Source organism: Equus quagga, chromosome 8 (assembly GCF_021613505.1).
Source record: "Equus quagga isolate Etosha38 chromosome 8, UCLA_HA_Equagga_1.0, whole genome shotgun sequence".
In the NCBI taxonomy this organism is placed as follows: Eukaryota; Metazoa; Chordata; class Mammalia; order Perissodactyla; family Equidae; genus Equus; species Equus quagga.
The window spans coordinates 24,474,513-24,496,040 of record NC_060274.1 but is presented as its reverse complement, the minus strand read 5'-3'; positions in this window follow the sequence as shown (position 1 = coordinate 24,496,040).

Genomic DNA, 21,528 nt, shown 5'->3' with positions numbered 1-21,528 from the left:
TCTCTTCTTCTGGGACCTCTGTGATGCATATATTGGTCAACTTGACAGTATCCCATAAGCCCCTCAAACTATCTTCACTCCTTTTCACTCTTTTTTCTTTTTCTTTTCTCCTCTTACTGGATGAATTCCATGCCTTGTCTTTGAGTTGGCTGACCCTTTCTTCCAATTGATCTAGTCTGTGTTGAACTCTTTGGTTAAATTTTTTGGTTTAGTTATTGAATTCTCAGCTTTAAGATTTCTATTTGGTACTTTTTTATGTTTTCTATCTCGTTGTCAAAATTCTCATTTTGTGATACATTGCTCTCTTAACCTCAGAGAGCATCTTTATGACCATTATTTTGAACTCTCTATCAGGTAAATCACTTATTTACATTTCATTAAGATTGGTTTCTGGAGATTCATCTTGTTTTGTTGTTTGGAACGTGCTCCCCTCTTTCTTCATTTTCCTTGACTGTTTGTTTTGGTTTCATGCATTAGATACAAGAACCAGTCTTGACAGATTAGTCTCTTGTAGGAAATGAGCCTTGTCAGTCAGCCGGCCAAAGCCCTGGTTGACTCTGATACCTTTGTGATTGTCTAAGCCATTGTCTTTGTGCTCAGGGGCTCCCAGTAATTGAGGGTATGCCAAGACCTATCAGTGTTCCAAAGGGGAGTAGCACAGTCAGCACCCAGATGCAGGCTGATTAGAAGGTGGACCCTCAGGTAGCAGCTGGGAAAGTATGCAGTCAAATCCCTTCTGTGGGGTGACTCTCTGTGCTATGCCTGAGTGGATAGCTGTGGAGGTGCTCCTATGCCCATTTATATTTTTATTTTTTATTATTTTTAAAAATTTTTTTTTTAAAGATTGGCACCTGAGCTAACAACTGTTGTCAATCTTCTTTTTTTTTCTCCCCAAATACCCCTGTACTTAGTTGTATATTTTAGTTTTGGGTCCTTCTAGTTGTGGCATGTGGGATGCTGCCTCAATGTGGCTTAATGAACTGTGCCATGTCTGCGCCCAGGATTCGAACTGGCAAAACCCTGGGTTGCCGAAGCAGAGCACAGGAACTTAACCACTCGGCCATGGGGCCGGCCCCCCTGTGCCCGTTTAAAAACTACTTCTTTGTTTGCTTTGTCCTGTGGGATTTGAAAATGCCATTCCCATTGGCTATCAGAGTTTGGTGATTTGGGCACCTTTCCATTAGGTGACAGTTGTAAAATTTGGGGAGCTAGCTGGACAAGTTTCTTCCAGGGAAATGCTGGTGCCTCAGTTTTATTGTTGGAATGAACTGGAAGGAGAAGACGGGGAGGTGCCCACTGTTTTATGGGGGGGACCCTGAGGAGAATCACAGTCATCTTCTGGCTGAGTGCTAATTAAAGGCTGAACCCTCAGGCAGCAGCTTGTAAGGTGTGCAGTCAAACTCCTTCCAGGGAAGACTGGGAGATGGGCATTTTGAAATGGGCTGAGCCCTAGTGAGATAGACACAGGGAGTGCTAGCACTCAATAACAATTGCTTCTTTGTTTGCTACAGTCCTTTGAGACTCAAGAACTCAAGCCCTGTTGGTTTTCATGACTGGGTGATTTGATGGCCTGCTTTTTGGGTAGCAGCCTTAAAAGTTGGGGCACTAGATGTATGGTCCAAACTCTTTGCTCCTCAGGAAGAAGCTGGGAAGTGGGAGTTCCCTCCTAAGTGTATGGTGCTGTGCCAGGGGTGGGGTTTATGGCAAAAGTGTTTCTCAGCCTTTCCTGCTCTTTTTGAGTGGGTATTTTCTCTGTTGCCCAATGTATAGGAGCCGCTCATCTAGTTTCTGGATTTCTTTCAGAGGAAATTGCTCCCTGTGCAGCTGTGTACTTGGCGCCTCCACAGGAGGAGGGAAATCTGGGAGCCTCCTGTATCACTACATTGGTCTGAAATCTAGGAATTTTTCAAATGTGACATTATGCAATTTTCCCTAATAGACTAGCAGTGATTTTTTTTTTTAAATCATCATTAACCTCCTTTTTTTACCATTTTTTATCATTACCTAATAAATTATTATTTATTATTACTTGGTAAATTATTATTTATCACCTCCTGATTTTTATCATTAAGGTAATCTACTAAAAGGTGAAATTTTAAAAATAAAACATCTGTTCAAATACTTTGTTAAACAACAAAAATTCAACCAGGTAAATTTGAAGATCTAATTGTCTTTATTAAGCATTTCATGAATTCGGTGGCATCCCATCCAGCAAGTAGAAAGATACTACCAGGAGTTATGCAAATGGAAGGTTTTTGTAGGCAGAAGGGTGGGGCAAGGCAGTTATCAGCAAAAGAAAAGAAAGGATTGTTTTAGGCCAGGTCATCTTCTTTTGAGGGAAGGGAAGGTATGCTGATTACCTCACTAGTGGTAATCCGAAAATTTCACATTGACTGTAATTTCTGAGAGAGGTTGGAGCTGCAATTAAGTCTTTGTTTACTGTCTTGGGGGCACATAACTCCATTTTGTACTTGTTATTTCCTTTTTAACAACTTAGGTGCCTTTGCTGGAACAAACATATAATATTATCATTTGTATCAGTACTTTTCCAGAAATTGAACTCAAATGCAATTTCTGAATATATAAACATACTGAGAAACATGTTCTAAATGTTTCTAATGTAGATGCATTACCATTCCATTTTTATAAATGTCTTCACTTTTTACTCAACTCCCTAAAGTTCTGTGATATTTGAAAACAGATAAAATAGGAAAATGTAACATCATAGAATTCATTTTATATTATAAAATTAGTGGATTGAAAATGTGAATATATTTATTTCTTTTCAGGATATGTATAGTGAAAATGAAATAATGGGATCACTGTGATTTTTATCTATTTTTAAAGATTTGAAGTTAATTCTCCATTTCTGCATTCTTTACTACTTGAATTTCATTGTCGGAAGAAATAGATATCAAGTTAAAATGAAGACTGAGGATTCAATTTGGGAGAGAAGACATCTCTTCTTCCTTCTTTCCTTCCCACATATGCATAAACGTAGATCCAAATTAATTAAGTATCCCTGAAAGGTGGGGAATAATGATGGAGGGGATTCAGACAACAGGGGTGCCCAAGCTCTCGCTCACTAATTTCTCCAGAGTTCTGGAAGTTCTTTAAGCCTTCATATAACCAAAGGACTTGAGGCTTTCACTGTTGACTGATATCTAGAGAAGCTTAGCTCACACCAGCGCATAACAGCTAATGCTTACACGTTTCAAAAGTCCCTGTCTCTAAACATGTGTTCACTTTTAATTGGCTTGATCCTTGCTATTGTTCACAGAATTCTCAGATAAAGCAGTTTAACTATTATAGTCTTAATAAGGCTGCAATTCTGTCCGCAGTTGTATTTCTTGTGAACAAGCCACGTATCTTGTGTGAATAGATCCTATGGCCAATATCCTTGTTTCTTGATTATCACAAAGTTCATGTGAGTTCCTTGTTCTTTAGAGTTCATATTCACCTTACCTCCAGCATTAGTTTTAAAATGATAATATCAAATTGTATGAATTTGATCATTCTTTCCAAGTGGCTCTTCCTTGCCTACCCTGGCGATATAAACTTGATATTTACGATAGCTCCCTTACTTTTAGAAAAAGTACTTCCACAGCTTTTAGAGAAAGCATCTAACGTTTCTCTAATGTAGAAATTGTTTTACAACTAAAAGAGATCCTCGGACACTGTTGTCTATGTCTTTTATATCCTTCATAGCACTTGGTTTACTGCTAAGAATAATAAGCAAGCCCCTGTGAGGCTGTGTACTGAAGTATGAGCTTATGTACCAAAATCAGCGGAAAACTTAAAAAATATAAAAAGGACATTTGGTCCCATTTTAATGATTTCTAATGTCAGCATGGAAGAAACACATACAAAAGAATATACGGAAAATCACTTTTGTTCAGAGAATGAAGGGGAATATGCAGATAACTTTGTGGCCCTTTGAAGCTATTCAATCAAAGTCTGATGAATTATTTTTATAAGAACACCTATTTCCATTATCTAGCACTTCACAGATTTTAATCGTGTCCTTTCTTCTCTGCTATGACAATGACTATTGTGAATGATTTAGTAATATAATATTCTTTAGCTAATTCCAGACTAAGATTGCTATTCTTGAGCTTCTCTCAACTTCATTTTGGCAATGTGGGACTCTAATGACTGATTCTAACTTTACAACGTACTGTAAAATTCATCTGTGCTAAAGATTAAATATATAAAAGAGGCATTGTTTCTGAGTATTTAAAAGATTAAAAAATATAAAAATTTAAAAGATTTAGATTTTAAATATTACATATAAGTTTCAAAAGTTTGATATTTTTTGGTGGGAAATGTAGACTTACTTAACAGCTATTGTCATAAAGCATAGATGTGTAGGCAGGTAGATAGATAGACAGAGATGTACATAGATAAACATACAGATAGAGTTACCATTAAAATATACTTTACTTTCAAAAGACCCACGAGGAAAATTAACACATTAATTTGTTTTCCCTTTATTCATATTTTAGGTAAAAAATTTGCTTTACTAGAAAGGTAGATGGTTATTCCTAATTAAAACACAAATACAGTAATTACAGTTTATATGCTATTATCCTGAATCGACACTGGATGAGTTTAAACAGCCAAACAGCCATTAATTTTACTGTTCAAAGAAAGGCTCATAATCTTTTTAAAATGTCATATAAAATATTCATTTCTAAATGCCCTACGGTGATTTCTGAATTCATTTAAAGTGGGCTGTTGATAGCTCTTTTTATAAATAAGCAATTACACTGAATCTATCATGGCCCATCACATTACACATTCTATAATTTCATGGATGAAAGGCCTACGGCTGATCTGCATAAACACAGTGCATATCTCAGCAGGTGAAGGGTTTGATTACACAGGATAATCAGTGTTATTATTTATAGTAACTATTTATGTCTCTTATTTATTAAATCTTTACCAATCAGGTATCTAATTCTCCAGAAGATATATTTAAGGAATATTTGTAATAGGATATAGACCTTTTGAATATTTTATGGAATGGTCTGAGTATGGCCTTTAACATCTAAATTCCAAGTTTCTATAACTATTAAGCTAGTCAAAATTAGATTTTAAATAACATTGGCTTTTAAGGCACTTTGGAACTTGTGTGCTTTATACATTCAATAGTAAGAAGAATTTTCAAATTCAGTATATTCATTTGATTTGGATAAGGTCAATTTTCATACCGACGGAAACCCCATCCCTACTTTTTGTGGCAAGTTACATTTCTTTGTCCATTTTTTTAAAGTTATTCATTTAATGATATTCATGGGGACAGGAACTATGCCACTCATGGAGGATATGATGATGTCAAAGAGACTAAAAAGTGCCCATGTTCATATCATTTATCTAATTACAGTAGTTTTACATGTAATGAAGGAAAAGTTACAATGAGAACATGTAATGGTGGGACCTAATCTAGTATAAGTGGTGAGAGAGATCTGAAAATATGAGTGACGACTATTAGACGTTCAGGGAGGTGAGCTGTGTAGGTGTGTGCTTGGGGGTGGGGAGCGTGCAGAGGAGAAAGGTTGGAGGCTCAGGTCTTCGCAAAGAGAAAGAACAAAAGGTGCAAATCTCCTGAGCCACAATGCAGTCTCTTCTCTTTCTGTCTCTGTCTCTGTTTTCTTCTGTGTGTGTTTGTGTGTATGTATCTCTGTCCCGGCTGTATAAGACTCTGGAAGGAGATTGGTAGCTCAGTCTGCTCTTACTCCCCAACCCCAACCCAGCCCCTTCTGTAGAGGAAGAGCTTCAATTTAGACCTCCAGTTCTCCCAAAGCTCAGAAACAAGCTTATAAATAAAGATGTATGAATCTATAGGAAAACAGGCCACCTTAAATGAGCTTGAGCAGAAACGAACAAAACAGATTAGACCTTCAGGAACAATTATAAAATTAAGTTACCACTTTAGGCATATGACCTAATTATGGATTAAATGTTTAAAATACTAAAACTCAAATGAAATTAATTAATTAGCAAGGAAAAGAGTACTATTAAATAAATGACCAGGCAGATTTACAACATAACCAGATAGAACATAAAATAAAAATATAGAGTCAAAATAAAAGTAAAACCTTAATAAATGAGATAAAGACCACATAGCCCCAGCTGAAAAGGCAATAATGCTAGAGTATAAGAAACATTCAGAATACAGGACAAAGACGAAGAGCTGGAAAATAGGAAAAGGATGGAAAAGATAGACAAGATGGACTGAAACTTTCTATTATTTGTTCATTGTAATCCTCCAAGGAAGAAATAGAGTAAAGAGAAAAGAGATACTATTAGAAGAGTGAATTTCTGAGAATTTTTTGGACATATATTTATAGATACATAAAACTGAATATATAGCAAAAACAGAAAAACATTTACATTAGTCACATTCTAGTAAAAATAAAGTACACCAAAGACAAAAAGAAGTTATTTAAACAATCAAAGAGAAAAAATGGAACAACTGATCCAGAATTCTCTAATAATGACAAAATTCTTTCAAGAACAGAAGCAAATTAAGGACATTCTGAGATATGTACAAATTGAAAGACCTTATCATGAACAGAAATTCGCTGACAGAATACTAAAAGAATGCTCCTCAGGTATAAATATGAATTAACCTATTAGAGAACTCCGAAAAATAAGAAAAATATTTAGAAAGTAAATTCACAAACATTGCAGCAGATCTAAGTAAACCGTATAAAATAATAATTAAACTAAGGTCTAATATTATGGAGTTAAAAAAACTGACAGAACTACAATACAGAACATAAAACTACATAAATTTGGAGAGGAGTAATTAGAGTCAGAACTGTCCTAACTTCCTTGTACTGCTGAGAGAGATGGGTAAGATAGAAATTTTATTTAAAAAATGTTCATTGTGATTTTCAAAGGCACCATTAAAATTAGAAAGGTAGACTGCAAAATTTCTAAATGAGAAAAGAAAAGGAATAAAAGGCCCCTAAATCAATCCTAAAGAAGAGCAAATCCTATAGAAGAGGAATAAAAGAGCAAAAGAAGAGTTCCATGAAGGAAATTAAAAAGTAAGAAAACAAAATCTAAATTAACCATCACAATTAAGGCAAATGATTTAAAGTCCAGAGATTGTCAGGTTTAAAAAATCCATCTATATCCTACTTATTAGAAGCCTAAATTATTTTAAAGAATGGACTTATGGAAAGTAATATGAAAACAAAAATATGTATCAAGAAAATTATAATCAAAGGACAGTGGGAAAACATTATAAAGTAATGTCACTATATAATGATAACATTTTCATCCTATCAATTAAATATAACATCTCTAAATTAGTAATCATATAATAAAATATCCTCAAATTATATTGAGCCATATTTCCTAGAATTACAGGGAAACACTAAAAAATTCATTATCATATTGTAAGACTTCAGTGCAGCTCTCTTATTTATGATAGGTCTAAGACAAAAATTATCAAAGATACATAAGACTTGAAAATAGGATGAATTAGCTGTATTCAGTAGAAACAGATAGAACACAGCAAGCAACAATTAGCGAATAAACATTGTTTTTAGACCTACCTGGTCGTAGAAGTCATATTCTATGAAATCATATAAGTCAGCAAATGAAACAAATTAAAAAAAATAAAAATCTCAATAAAATAAGGACATAGAGAAATCTTCTCATGTGTTTGGAAATTAACAACAAATTTATAAATAACCCTGAAGTCAAGAAGAAATCATAATAAAAATCAAATTTTACTTTGGATTTTAATGAAAACATGATGTATAAACTTTTGGACTGAGTGAAAGTGGTTCTTCAAAGAAATTTTTCTAGTGTTGAATGTTTATATTTGGAGAAAATCTCCTATTTTCTAAAAATTAATGACCTAAGTTTTCAACTTAAGGAGTTAGAAAAGAACCAAATAAAACCAAAACTGCAAAACAAAGAAATAAGATACAGATACAAACAAAACAATGAAAATTTAAAAAGCTAGGACAGTAAACCAAACAGTTAGTTTTTAGCAAAGAATACTAATATAGAAATTTGACAAGACAGGTGAGCGAAAGAGAGAGGGGACAGAGATTGGGGGGGACAGTAACAAATTGTACTAGAAATTAAACTAAGGATATAATTATAAGCAGCACACAATAAAAAGTTAACAAGGTAATTTGTATTAATAAATTCAAAAACTTGGATGTAATGGACAAAATCTAGGAAATAAAACCAACTAAAAACTGAAGAAAAAAAGAAAGATTGCGTTGAGTTTACCATTTTTTTTTTTCCAGAAAGAAAATAAAAAGTCAAAACTCTTTTACAAACAAGTTCCAACAATTTGAATGGACATCTCATGGCCAAGTTCTACACTTTTCCAGAGAATACTCTCCAAACCATTCTACGAAGACACCAAAACCAGTCAAGGACAGTTTAAGAATGGAAAATTTCAACCCCAAATTACTCATGCACATTTATCCTAAATCATAAAAAAAATGTTAGCAATCTAAATCCAGCAACGTAAAAGAAAAAAAGAAAAGTGAGAGGGTATATATTATTATGCCGAGTTTGTATAAGCATTGTTTAATTTTGGAAAATCCACATATGTAATTTCAATATTTACCAATTAAAGGAGAAAAAACAAGATGATATAAAAAATGTAATAAATGCAGTTGACAAAATTCCACATCCACATAAGGTACAAACTGTTATCTTAATAGACATCCTTATCCTTAGAAAATGTGTCTCCAAAACTAACACATCACTGTTAATGATAAAAATTAGAAATATTATCTTTAAAATAAGGAAGCAAACAAATGTGTGTACGATCACCCCCTTGAATCAACATTTTAGAGAAGATCCTGACCAGTTCAACAGCATCAGAGAAATAGGTAGTAATTAAAGGATTGACAATGAAGAAGAAAACTTAATTTACAAAGAATGCATAATTACAATGAAAAAGAAAAGGACCTACAGAAAAAGCTAATCTAAGTAACTTTGTACAATTGACCCAGAGACAGATTTCAGTGAGGGCTGAGTAAAGTGAAAGGTGGTATGAGACACGGTCAGTTATTCTTTTGCAAAACTAGGATGTGAAAGGAATGAGAGATTAGGCAGGAGGGGGCTGAAGTGTTAAGCGGGGATTTAGTGTTCCAACTGTCCCTGATATTCTTGCTTTGTTTTGAGACTTGAGCACATTTATCTGCTGAGGAGAAAGGTTTGACTGAGATCGTGAGCCAGGCTGTAGTCAAGCACACCAGGCTAGAACTCAGGCCCGGGATTTCAGCCCCGTGCTCTTTATACCACCTTGCTCCACTTTTCCCCCTGAGCCATGGTGGGCCCCTGACTGTCAACACAACTAGTCACATTTCTTTGACATTCAGTCTTACCTAATCTGTCCATCTCTGATTACAAGTCAGACAAATTTGGGTCATTGTAGCTAATTAATTAAAATAAAACAAACAATTTACAGTATTCACATATCTTCTCATGGAGAATATGAAAATATGAGAATAATCTTTCCATTTTATGGAAAATAAATAAACTTTAAGTGTGGATATTGGTTTAGTTTACCATCTTAAGCAAATATGCAGTCAGTGTGATCACTGCAGCAAATTCAACAGAGTTACTCTCTTATTGCGAAATTCCTTTCCACAGATAGTCTCACATCACGAAGTAGAAATCACTTGGGACTGACAGGGCTAAATTCATCTGTTGAAATCTTTCATCATAATATTGTTTAAAAACACTCTGCCTTGTTCAAGAGAGATTCCCAGGCATGCAGTAAATCAGTAGGTCCTGAGAGGGTGGAAGTGTCTGTGGATCTGACTGTGCTGCATGTTCACTGTGCTCCTCCTGACCGGCTCACGATGTCTCGGGCGCTCAGTGTTTCCCAGCTCCTACCTGCTGTGGGGTTAGTGGGTCAGCTAAAGTCTGGGAGAGCACTGAGGTTCCTCAGAGGAATATATAAAGTATTCTAGTTTAAAATAAACACACTTCGCCACTTTTCTTTCACAGTAGGCCATTTGTCCTCCTAGAACAATGTTAGAACACAAATTTAAAGACAGGCTGATTAAAGAAAAAAATTGCCACAGTTAAAAGATGACATTTAAAGGGTTGTCAATTCAAATTCTATATCCAGTGAAAATATTCTTCAGGAATGAGGGAGATATCAAGACATTTTCAGCTGGAGGAAAACTAAGAAAATTCATTGTCAAAAAACATACCCTAAAAGAATAGCTAAAGGAACTTCTCAAAACAGAAAAGAAAGGGTGAAAGAAGGAATCTTGGAAGATTAGCAATGAAAGAAGAGGAACAGAAATAGTAAATGTCTGAGTTAAATATAGTAAGTTATTCCTGTCCTCTTGACTTCTTTAAATCGTGTTTGAAAGTTAAAAGCAAAAGAATACAGTCTTGTCATACAGAGTTCTCAATGTCTGTAGCTGCAATATATAAGACAACTATAGCAGGGAGTTAAGAAAGCTATATGCATAAAGTTTTCACATTTCAATGGAACTAGAAAAATAATGATTCTAAATAGAATGTGAAAAGGTAAGCACGAATTTTGTAATCTCTGGAACAACCACTAAAAAGGTTATACATAGATAGTCAAAATAATAAGTGATATTTAAAAATGTTCAAATAGCCCATACGAAGGCAGTAAAAGGGATACAGAGAAATAGAAAAACAAAATGAAGGAAATAAATAATAAAATTTTAGACCTAAATTCAAACTTAAGAATAATTGTACTAAATGTAAATTGTCTATATAGATCAAGTTAAGGAAAGAGCTTCTGCAGAGTGGATTTTTAAGAGATTATACAACTTTATACTCTCCACCAGAAATATGATGATATAGGGGCTGGCCTCATGGCATAGTAGTTAAGTTTGTGTGCTCGGCTTCAAAGGCCTGGGGTTTGTGGGTTTGGATCATGGTCAGAGACCTACACACTGCTCATCAAGCCACGCTGAGGTGGCATCCCACATACAAAGTAGAGGAAGACTGACACAGATGTTAGCTCAGGGACAATCTTCCTCACCAAAAAAAAAAAAAGAAAAGAAAAACAGGGGGACGGCCCCGTGGCTGAGTGGTTAAGTTCCTGCACTCTGCTTTGGCGGCCTAGGGTTTCACTGGTTCAGATCCTGGGCACAGACATGGCACCACTCATCAGGCCATGCTGAGGTGGCGTCCCACATAGCACAATCAGAGGCACTCACAACTAGAATACACAATTATATATACCAGGGGCTTTGGGGAGAAGAAGAAGAAAAAAAAGGAAGATTGGCAACAGACATTAGCTCAGTTGCCAATCTTTAAAAATAATAAAAATAATAATAATAAAGATATAGGTAGCATAAAAGCATAAATATGGAAAAAATACAGGCTATGAAAATAATCAAAAGAGTGATTATATTAATGTCAGAAAAAGTAGATTTTAAGGCACAAATAAATTACCTGGAACAAGAAGGACATTATATAATTATAAAATTTATGGTAACTTATGATAAAAGGGTCATCATCAAAAAAATACAACAATCCTTATTGGACACTCCCCAAAGATTTCAAAACAGCTGAAGCAAAACTGAGAGCAGTGAAAGGAGGAAAAGAAAATTTCACATTCTTACTGAGGACATCAACACCTCTCTCTCTTTAATTGATAGAGCCACTAGACAGAACACCAGCGAGGACACAGATCAACTCCGTCAGACAATGGGATCTGATTGGCATGTATAGGCTATTTCTTCCAAAACAGCAGAATACACATTCTCCTCAAGTTCATGTGGAACATTCACCAATACTGACCATATCAGGATTCGTAAGACAACAGTTTTGAAATAAGGAAAGCACACAAAGTTTACTCTATGACCATATGGAATTAAATGAATTCGACTAGAAATCAAAACAGAAAGAACACTTCCATTTATTTGTAAATTAAATAACACAACTCTAAATAATCCATGTTATGGACTGAATTGTGCCTCCCCAAAATTCATATGTTGAAGGCCTAACCCTGGGACCTCAGAATGTGATGGTATTTGAAGATAGAGCTTTTAAAGAGGCAATTAAGTTAAAATGAGGCCCTTTAGGATGTGCCCTAATCTGATTTTACTGTGTCCTTATAAGAAGAGATTAAGATACACAGAGAAATACCAAGGCTGAGCTTGCCCAGAGGGACACCCGCATGAAGAAAGTGGCCATCTGTGAGCCAAGCAGGGAGGCCTCAGAGGAAAGCAACCCTGTCTACACCTCAATCTCAGACTTCCAGCCTCCAAAACTGTGAGAAAATTAATTTCTGTTGTTAAAGCCACCCAGTCAGTGGTATTTATTATGGCAGCCCCAGTAAACTGATGCAATCTTAGCCAAAGAGCAAGTCTCAAGGGAAATTAAAAACTGGAGCTAAATTGGATGAAAATGAAAATGTAACGTTATTTGTAGGATTTAGCTAACTCAGTACCTAAAGGAAAGTTTATACACTAAATGTTTATATTACAAAAGAAAAAAAGATCTCAAAACAATAATCTGTTTCTATTTTAAGAAGTTAGGAAGGTAAGATCAAAATATACCCAAAGCAATCAGGAGGAAGAAATATCTGCAGGTGTCGCTTAATGACAGGGATACATTCTGAGAACTTCACTGTTAGTCGATTTTGCAGTTGTGTGATCAGAGTGCACTTACACAAACCTAGATGGCACAGCCCACTGCACACCTAGGCTGTATGATACTAATCATATGGGTCCACGATTGTATGTGCAGTGGAGCGTTGCCAGAAACGTTGTTATGCAGTGCGTGACTGCAATAAAGATAAGAGCAGAAGTCAATGCAACTTAAAACAAAATAAATCAATTGATCAAAAGAAAGTCTTTAAAGGCAAAAACTGTTTTTTTGAAATAATCAATAAAATTGGTAAGCTTCTAGTAACTCCGACAAAGAAAAAAGAGAAGACACAAATGACCGACGTCAAGAACGGAATGAGGAGCTGTTGGTGCCGACTCTATCAGAGATGAAAGGTAGAACAGGGGATGCACAGAAAGCCTTTACCTGTAAACTCAAAGACACGATTTTCAAACCACCTTTGTTCTTGCATATTAAGATAAGGGACTCTAAAACTGTGATCTTTGTTATAGGTTTCAGTGATCTGTTTTGAAAGACAAAGTCTAGAACTGAACTCAGTTTTCTCTATGAAATTCTGTGTCTTCCCCTCAATAGAAACCCTGAAGCAATAATTCTGAAAACTCAATGGGTGGACATGGGGTGTGGATGGAGGATTATGGGGAAGGGAAAAATGAAACCTCAATAATCACTCAGATTTTTGTTCTCTAACTTTGATACCCTCCTCCTGTATTCAGGATCTGGTTGGGCCGCTCGCGTCTCCTTAATCCTCTTGTTCCATCGTGGATGGAGAGCCATACCTTCTCTCCTTTCTCCCCTGAAGCGTGAGCAGACAGATGTGTGGAATTTTCACAAAATGTTTATACCAGTTTGCCAGGTCAGCTCCTCTGTGATATAGGTGGTTCAAAGAAAGTGGCTCTGGTGACTTTTAAAGAGTTCATTCACTCACCATTCACTCTCTGTACCTGTCACTCCTTAATCCATCACACTCGAGTCAAATGCATTTTTCTCTTATGGTTTCTAGGAAAAGCTTAGGGCTGGGGACTTATACTAAAAACATGTATTTGTCTTCCTCATCTGCCTCTCAGAATGTAAAAAGGACCATAAAGTTGATGTTTTATACATGTAATCTCCTAAATTAGGCTACAGGCTTGAGAAATCAGAATCTTTTATAATCCTGATAGAGTTTTTCATTGTCACTGTTCTAATTTTTGATCTAATATGTTTAATAAGCTAATGCTAATTTTTTAAACAGAATGGCTTATTATGGGTCAAACAAGGATGAGAATTTCTGTGTTGTGCATTTAAAATCATGTTGAGAACAAGACTCCTTGAAACATATCCAACCCAATAGAGGCCTGTTTTTACAACTTCTAGGATAGGATATGGAGGTATGGCATTTCTGTATATGTGAAAATTCCTTTAGGAACTTAAATGACAATTTTAGCTCTAAGCACTTTTGTTTAGTAATACACAGATAAACAAATACAAAACAATGCCCTTAGCACCTCTCTCCTTGTTCTCAAAAATCCTCCTGCAAATATTATTCTAAAACCAGAAAGCTTTTGAGATATACATACCATCATGTCCATATGTTTAACATATTTCAGTGCTTGCAAATCTGAAAATAATGATAATATAGAAAATCTTTCACTCAGTCAGTGTTTACTTCCTTAACCATTAGCAATATCAACATTTTAAATATAATATCCATGCAGCCAGGGGCCAGCCCGGTGGCGCAGCAAAGTGTGCACGTTCCACTTCAGCAGCCCGGGGTTCACCGGTTCAGATCCCGGGTGCAGACAAGGCACTGCTTGGCAAACCATGCTGTGGTAGGCATCCCACATATAAAGCAGAGGAAGATGTGCACGGATGTTAGCTCAGAGCCAGCCTTCCTCAGCAAAAAGAGGAGGATTGGGACCAGATGTTAGCTCAGGGCTAATCCACCTCAAAAAAAATTGAAAAAATAAAAAATAAAAAAAAATCCACGCAGCCAGATAACAAGTGAAGACTTCCAGCTATAAGCCTCTAATGAACATAACTTGAATTACAAAGTTATCATTTGACTAGTGTACATACATAAATCATATATTAAAACAACAATTTGTTGAGTTTTTGGAGTATAGTATGTCCTGGGGTGGGGTGATTCCATTAAGCAATAGTCACAGCACAAGACTTTGTTCCTCTTCTTTGTCTGGTCCCATTTACTATGATGCTATGACTGTCAAAACACACGAGACACAGTTCCATAAGTAGAAGGGATGCCATGTTCACTGAAATCTGGCTAAGATATTCCCTGGCTCACCTTTGAATATTCCAATCATTCGGTGTTCTTAGATTTGACACTTGGTTCCATAACACTATTTCCAGGTGCATAATAGAAAGAATTCTAACTACAACAACAAGAGAAGAAAAAGCAAAGAGAATGGTTAATATAATTGGAGATACCAATAAAGTCAACCTGAAGCTATAAATACCTTTTACAAACTATATTTTCCACACACTTTTGCCCTTCTGACTCCTAAGCAAATATTTTTCAGTGGAAAGGGAAGATTACAATATTATTCATTTTCAGGGAAATCATTTAGTAACCAAATCTTGTGACCAATTCTTGTCAGAGCAAAAACAAATGAGAGCACAAACAAAATAATGGACATTATATAAGACTCAAAATATTATTTTTCATGCAGGAATATCTTATTTATATGTATTCTGGTGATTGTTATTATCTGGCTTTATCAATTCTAATGCTCTTCCTAATTCTTGGGATCATTATTATGTCAGCTAAATTGAGGATCCCTACCCTGGACTACTTTTTCCACTTGTTGTTTAGCATGTAGATCATTTATCATCAATACATTAAAAAACTGGATGCCATTGAAAATCAGAATATTTTTTGTAAATATGAATAGATAGACACACATATGTGTGTAAGTATACATTGTCTTGCTTTACTTAAGCAGATTGAATTTTTAAGTTTTTAGGTTTTCAATTTTTCTAAGATTAAAGTTTTTAATTTTTCTAGGATAGTATATCTAAAACATCTCTTGAAAGTCTTTTCCTGTATAAAAATATCAAAGATATATTGCTAACTCTATTCCAGATTCTATTCTAGTTGCTAAAAAATAAAAATATGAATAAGACTGTGTATTTGCCATGAGAGAGCTCATATTTTAGACAACTTTAAATAAAATGTGATAGGTGGTATGATAAAGGCACAACCCTGGAGGTAAGGAAGCAGATAAATGAGAATGCTTGTTCTTACCTAGGCCTTCAACTAAAAGCTTTCCCTAGGAAAGAACCTGGGGCCATTGAGCCAACTGAGGAGAATTGGTAGTTACTCAGGCAAAGAACTGGCAAGAGCTGCAGATCGTTTGCAGAGAGAAGGAACCGTATTAGCCAAGTCATAGTGTATTAGTTTCCTATCGCTGCTGTAGCTAATTAGCACCAATTTATGGGCTTAAAAATCACAATCTATTCTCTTAAAGTTCTGGAGGTCAGAAATGCAAAATGAGTAACTCTGGGCTAAAGTTAAGGTGTCAGTAGGGCTAGTTTCTTCTGGAAGCTCTGAGGGAAGAACCCTATTTCTTGCCAATTTTCAGCTTTTGGAGGCCATTTGTATTCCTGAACTTCTGGCCACTTCTATATTTGAAATACATCACTCCAGTTTCGGCATTCACCCTCACGTCATCACACTAACTTTTCCTCTTTCTGTCTGAATCTTTCTAGACTCTTGTGATTACATCCGGGCCACACATTAATCCACAATAACGTCCCCACCTCAAGATCCTTAACTTAATCACACCTGCAAAGGCCCTTTTGCCATATAAGGGAATATTTACAACTTCCTGGGGTTAGGGTGTAGACACATTTGGGGCTATTATTCAGCCTAACACATATGGTTTGTTAGGTGTAGACACACAGGGAATTCTAGATCACTCGAAAAGATGACAGTTTGGAATGTAGTTTGATGAATCTGAATAGGTGATCAAAGGCTAGATGAATTTTTCTCAATATGAGAGTCAGTAATCACTACAAGTTCAAAGATACATGTCATTGAGTGGTGGGAGGAGCACAGCATTGGAGACCTGAGAATCATACAGAACATGCCTTTTTAAAAAAGGTCTTCCCCTTCATAATAGACCAAAACACAGTATGTGCACAGTTTGGGTCTTTTTGAAGGTTCATTGATAACTGAGCTGTACAATTATATGTTTGTATTGAATTTCAATGCATCCTGTGTTTATCTTTTTGGCTTTGTGGTACCCTTTTAATCAAGAAGATTCAATTGGACTTAAAACATAAATGATGTTCCTGCCAAATGAAGGCTAAATTACATCATGGCTACTTGAACAAAGGAACTTTCATATAGAGAATTGTGTCTGGAGGACTGAGTCATCACATGGCATATGGGCTATGTAATATAGACATATCGAGCTCAACAAAACCACACCACAGTTATTCAGCTTGTTTAATTCTAGGTGCTCACTGTGAGTAGCTATTTCATTTAAGACACACAACCTCATTTGTCACACTAAATTAATCTATTTGTTTTGAATTGCTTTAGTTTTGTCCATTCGTTTTGAATAAAGTTGTATAGAAGATACAAAAATAAGAATGTCATGTATTGACTTACATTTATATCCTTCAATAATGCTCTAGTAAAATAGTCACTACTTGGCCTTTACAATATTTTTTCTTTTAAAGTGATGCATTATTTAAATTCGAGAAAATTTACGGTATTAAATGTTTATATTAGAAAAAGGAAAACCCTTAAAACAATAATCTAACCTTCCATTTTAGAAAACTAGGAAAATAAGATCAAAATATCCCCAAAGCAAGAAGAAGAAAGAAAGAAAATAGGAATTAAGAGAATAAAGTCCAAAACCTGACGACGGTCTGATCTTGATTCCAGCTCTATCGCTTATAATCTCTAAGACCTTGGGCAAGGTACCTAACCTCTTCATGTCCCAATTTCCCCATCTACAAAGAGTAAATAATAGTCCCTATGTCAGAGAGCTGTTATGAGACTTAAGAGAAGTTTGTAGAAACATAAGAAACTTAGAAATGAAATGAAAGTACTTAGCACATAATAAGCTGGATCAAAGTAGGGTGATCATATGTTCCAGGTTGTCCAGGTCGGTCCCAGTTTAGAATTTCTCATGAGTGTTTCCTTTACTAATGAAATAGTAGTATTAATAATTGCATCAAAATAAGCTGCCTCTGCCATGGCCTCATCTAGGAGTCTGAAAGCCATGTGTAGTCAGTAGAACTTGTGGAGGGATATGTGGAAGAACGCCAGGGATCAATCTCTGTTTTGTTTTCAGTGAAAAGTAACTAACATTTTCCCCCTCAATGACAACATATGGTGAGTTCTCTGATAAAAGGATGTATTAGGCAGCGCTGCATCTGCGAGCCACCTGGTAGACCAGTTAGATGTGTCATGGACCATACACACCTTATGAGATACAGTATACTGCTAGACTGCAAGTTGGAGAGATCAATAAGAAACAATAAAATTGTAGGGCAGATATAATAAGACATGTGTGGGAAACAAAGCCTGAGGTGTCCTGTCGTAAACATATAAAGTGTAGTGTGAACCCTTTGGCTCTCACAGGATCATCATGAACATAGATCAAAAAATTCTTAACAAAATATTGGTAAACCAAATGCATGTATTGTATAAAAGATATTATGTTGTGTTCAAGGCTTAGGAGTTTCTTTAACATTTTGAAAATTAATATGTTATCATTTAATTATTCTCTTAATAGATGCAGAAAAATATTTGTCAAAATTCTACATCTAATCATAATAAAATCCTTTATCAATGTAGGAAATTCCTTAATGCTGCAGTTATTTATAAAAATGCGCATGGCACACATCATTTGTAATGTAAAAGCATTGAAAGTATTCAAGAACTAGATAAAACGGTAGGATCTCATCATTCTCTTCAACATTTTGCTAGTTACTTAGAACTAGTATATTCATGGCAAGATACTAATGGCAAGAAAAACAATAAAACTAAAATGGAATAAAGTCGTTATGTGAATGTATGACTACCTACATAGAAAAACCAAAAGAATTACTGATAAATTATTACAAGGCCTTAAGAAATTTTAGCAAAATTTTCAAAGCTATGGGATATAAAAATCAAAGTACAAAAATCAATTGCATTTATGCACACTTGTCTTAGGTAGAAAATAAAGTTCTGAAAATTGTATATATAATAGGATAAAATATTATATAATAATATATAAGAGCCCTCATTTCTACCCAAAGTTATTTATAGATACAAATCAATTCCAAATAAGGTCACCACAGAATTACTTTTCTTTCTCTCTCTCTGTTCTTTTTTTGTGTATGAAACTTAAGGGGATGATTGATATGTAGTTGATATGGAGGAACAGCCAAATACTCCAAAAGAAGAAGAAGAAGATGAAGGTGGGTGGGCTGGAGTTTGCCCTGCCAGTTATCAAGAATTGTTATAAAGCTATAATTAATAACACAATATGTATTGATGTGGATAGAAAAGTTGAACACGTAGAAAAATATATGGACATCTGATCTATAACAGTGTTTCACTTAAGATCAGTAGAAAGACTAGACTTTTCAACAATACCTCTGGCATAATTGGTTATCTATATGGAGAAAATATAAAATTGGTCCCCTGAATGACACCATATATATATTTATAACTGAAAGGTAAAAATAGCAATATTATAGAAGACAGTTTAGGGTATCTTTATGGATTTAAATAGAGAAGAATTTATTAAACCCAGTATCACTGAGTAGTTCAACCCCTTTAGATATGAACCACTGTGGAGTGAAGAGATGCCTCAAACTGCGAGAAAACAGAAAAGCGATCAGTGTAAGTACCCAGAATGAGTGAATAACTCCTATGAATCGTGTAAAAAGACACAATCTGATAAAAATGAGAAAGTGTATAAACAAACAGTTCACATAGTAGGAAACCCAAATAACCGATAAACATGTAAGATTTCCAACCTGATTTGTACCCAAGAACAGGCCAATTCATAACATGATGTCCCATTTGGTGCCTACCAGACTGGCAAACACAAAGAGCCTGGCAGCATCAGGTGTTGGTGAGCATATGGAGCAAGGGGAGCCCTTAGACACTGCTGTTGGAAATGCAGATCCATGGACCACTCTGGGAAAACAATTTGGCATCATGTAGAGTACTTGAAGTTGTTCATACGTTACGATCCAAGAATTCCACTCCTGTACCTGTGCACCAGGAGACAAGTGGAAGAATATTCTCAGTGGCAAATGGCAAATATTAGACAGCAATCAAAATGTTCACCAATATTAGATTGAAAAATATATTATGATAAAGTCATGAATTAGAAAAATAGATATGCATGCATGGCATTATGTAGATGAATATTGGGAACATAATGATTGAGGAAAAAAGCAAAATGCAGCAGAGCACACACTGCATGTTTCTCTTCTTTACAATCAAAACAAAGTGGAGTTTGCTTAGAAATACAAATTTTTGTGGATAAAGTATGCAAAAAAAAGGAAATTACGAATGCAAAATTCAGGCTACTGAGGGAGGGAAGGGAGGAGAATGAACAGGGAGAGTGAGAGGGACAGAGGACGAAGACGACGTGGTGAGAGCATGGCCACATCTCTACCATGTACACACAGGGGTTCGTTGCGTCATTATTCTTCATACCTTACAACACAGAGTTTAAAATATTACTTTGAATCCATTTACTATTTAATAAATTTTAAAAATATATTCTTCAACATCTATTTTAAGCTTTAAAAACAAATAGTATGGCTTTCAAGAGGCTGCCATAGCTTTCGTAATTTCCTGTCTGTTAGGTTTCTTGGATGTGTGAACCTCGTTTGACTTCTGCGTACCCTTAACAGGGCTCAGAGCATATCCAAGGCATTGTGTTTATTTTAACGTCAAACAATTAAAAAATCTTCACAGATGAAGTTGTTCTTTCATTTAGTAATTTATTCAACTGCCAAATATGTACTATTTTCAAGCCCCTTCTGTATGTTAAGCCTGAGGAAAGTGATTGCCCTCTTGCTGTTTACAATTTTAGTAGCAGAGATAAGATTAGTCCAAAGACACTTCTTCTGCAAGGGAGTGTGAGAGGAGTGCTGGCTGAGGAGCAAAAATGCAGGTTCTTTAAGAGTTGAAAGGTGGCAGAATGATTGCTGGGGTAATCATGCAGCTGTTTCAATGCTATAGCTGCCCGGGGAACTTTATATGCAAATTTCTAGGGTTGGGATCAAGAACTTGGAAAAAGTCTCAGGAAGGAAATTGGATGTCATAACAAGGAAATGAGTGGAAGTGAGGCTTCTTTTAAACAACAGCTGTCAGAGTCTCTCTGGTGAAGGAAAATACTGCCTGAGACAGATGGGATGGTGTCCATCATCTCATCTGTGAGTTTAATTTAGATTGACATTCTGACCCCATCTAACTATGCAGGTTTCGGAAACGCGCTGTAAGTTCAGGCACGTAACATGCTGCATATCATACCAACAAGGATAAGGTGGTGAAGTTATGCATGCATGTGCATGTGTGTGTTTGTGTGCATGCATACGTGTGTGTGTGTGGTGAGTGAAAGTATGGAATAATGTAGAAGTATGGAATGGGACTGGGGCTCCCCTCATGGTGAGTAATAAAAATTGCTGCAAGGGTACTCAGCACCACTGGCTAAACAATATTCTGTTGGTCTAGTCTTTCCCTTGGGGAGGTCAAGCACTACCTCATCTTTAAGAATCATGTCTAAGTAACTGAGTCCTTGACATAGTCGTCAAATCCTAAACATTTGCCTGATCTTTAGATCGTCATTTCACATTTCCTGCTGGGCATCTCGACACGGTTTACGTAAACATTTCACATTCGCCGTATTTCAATAGAAATTCCTCATCTGTCCTTTCACTTCACTCCCT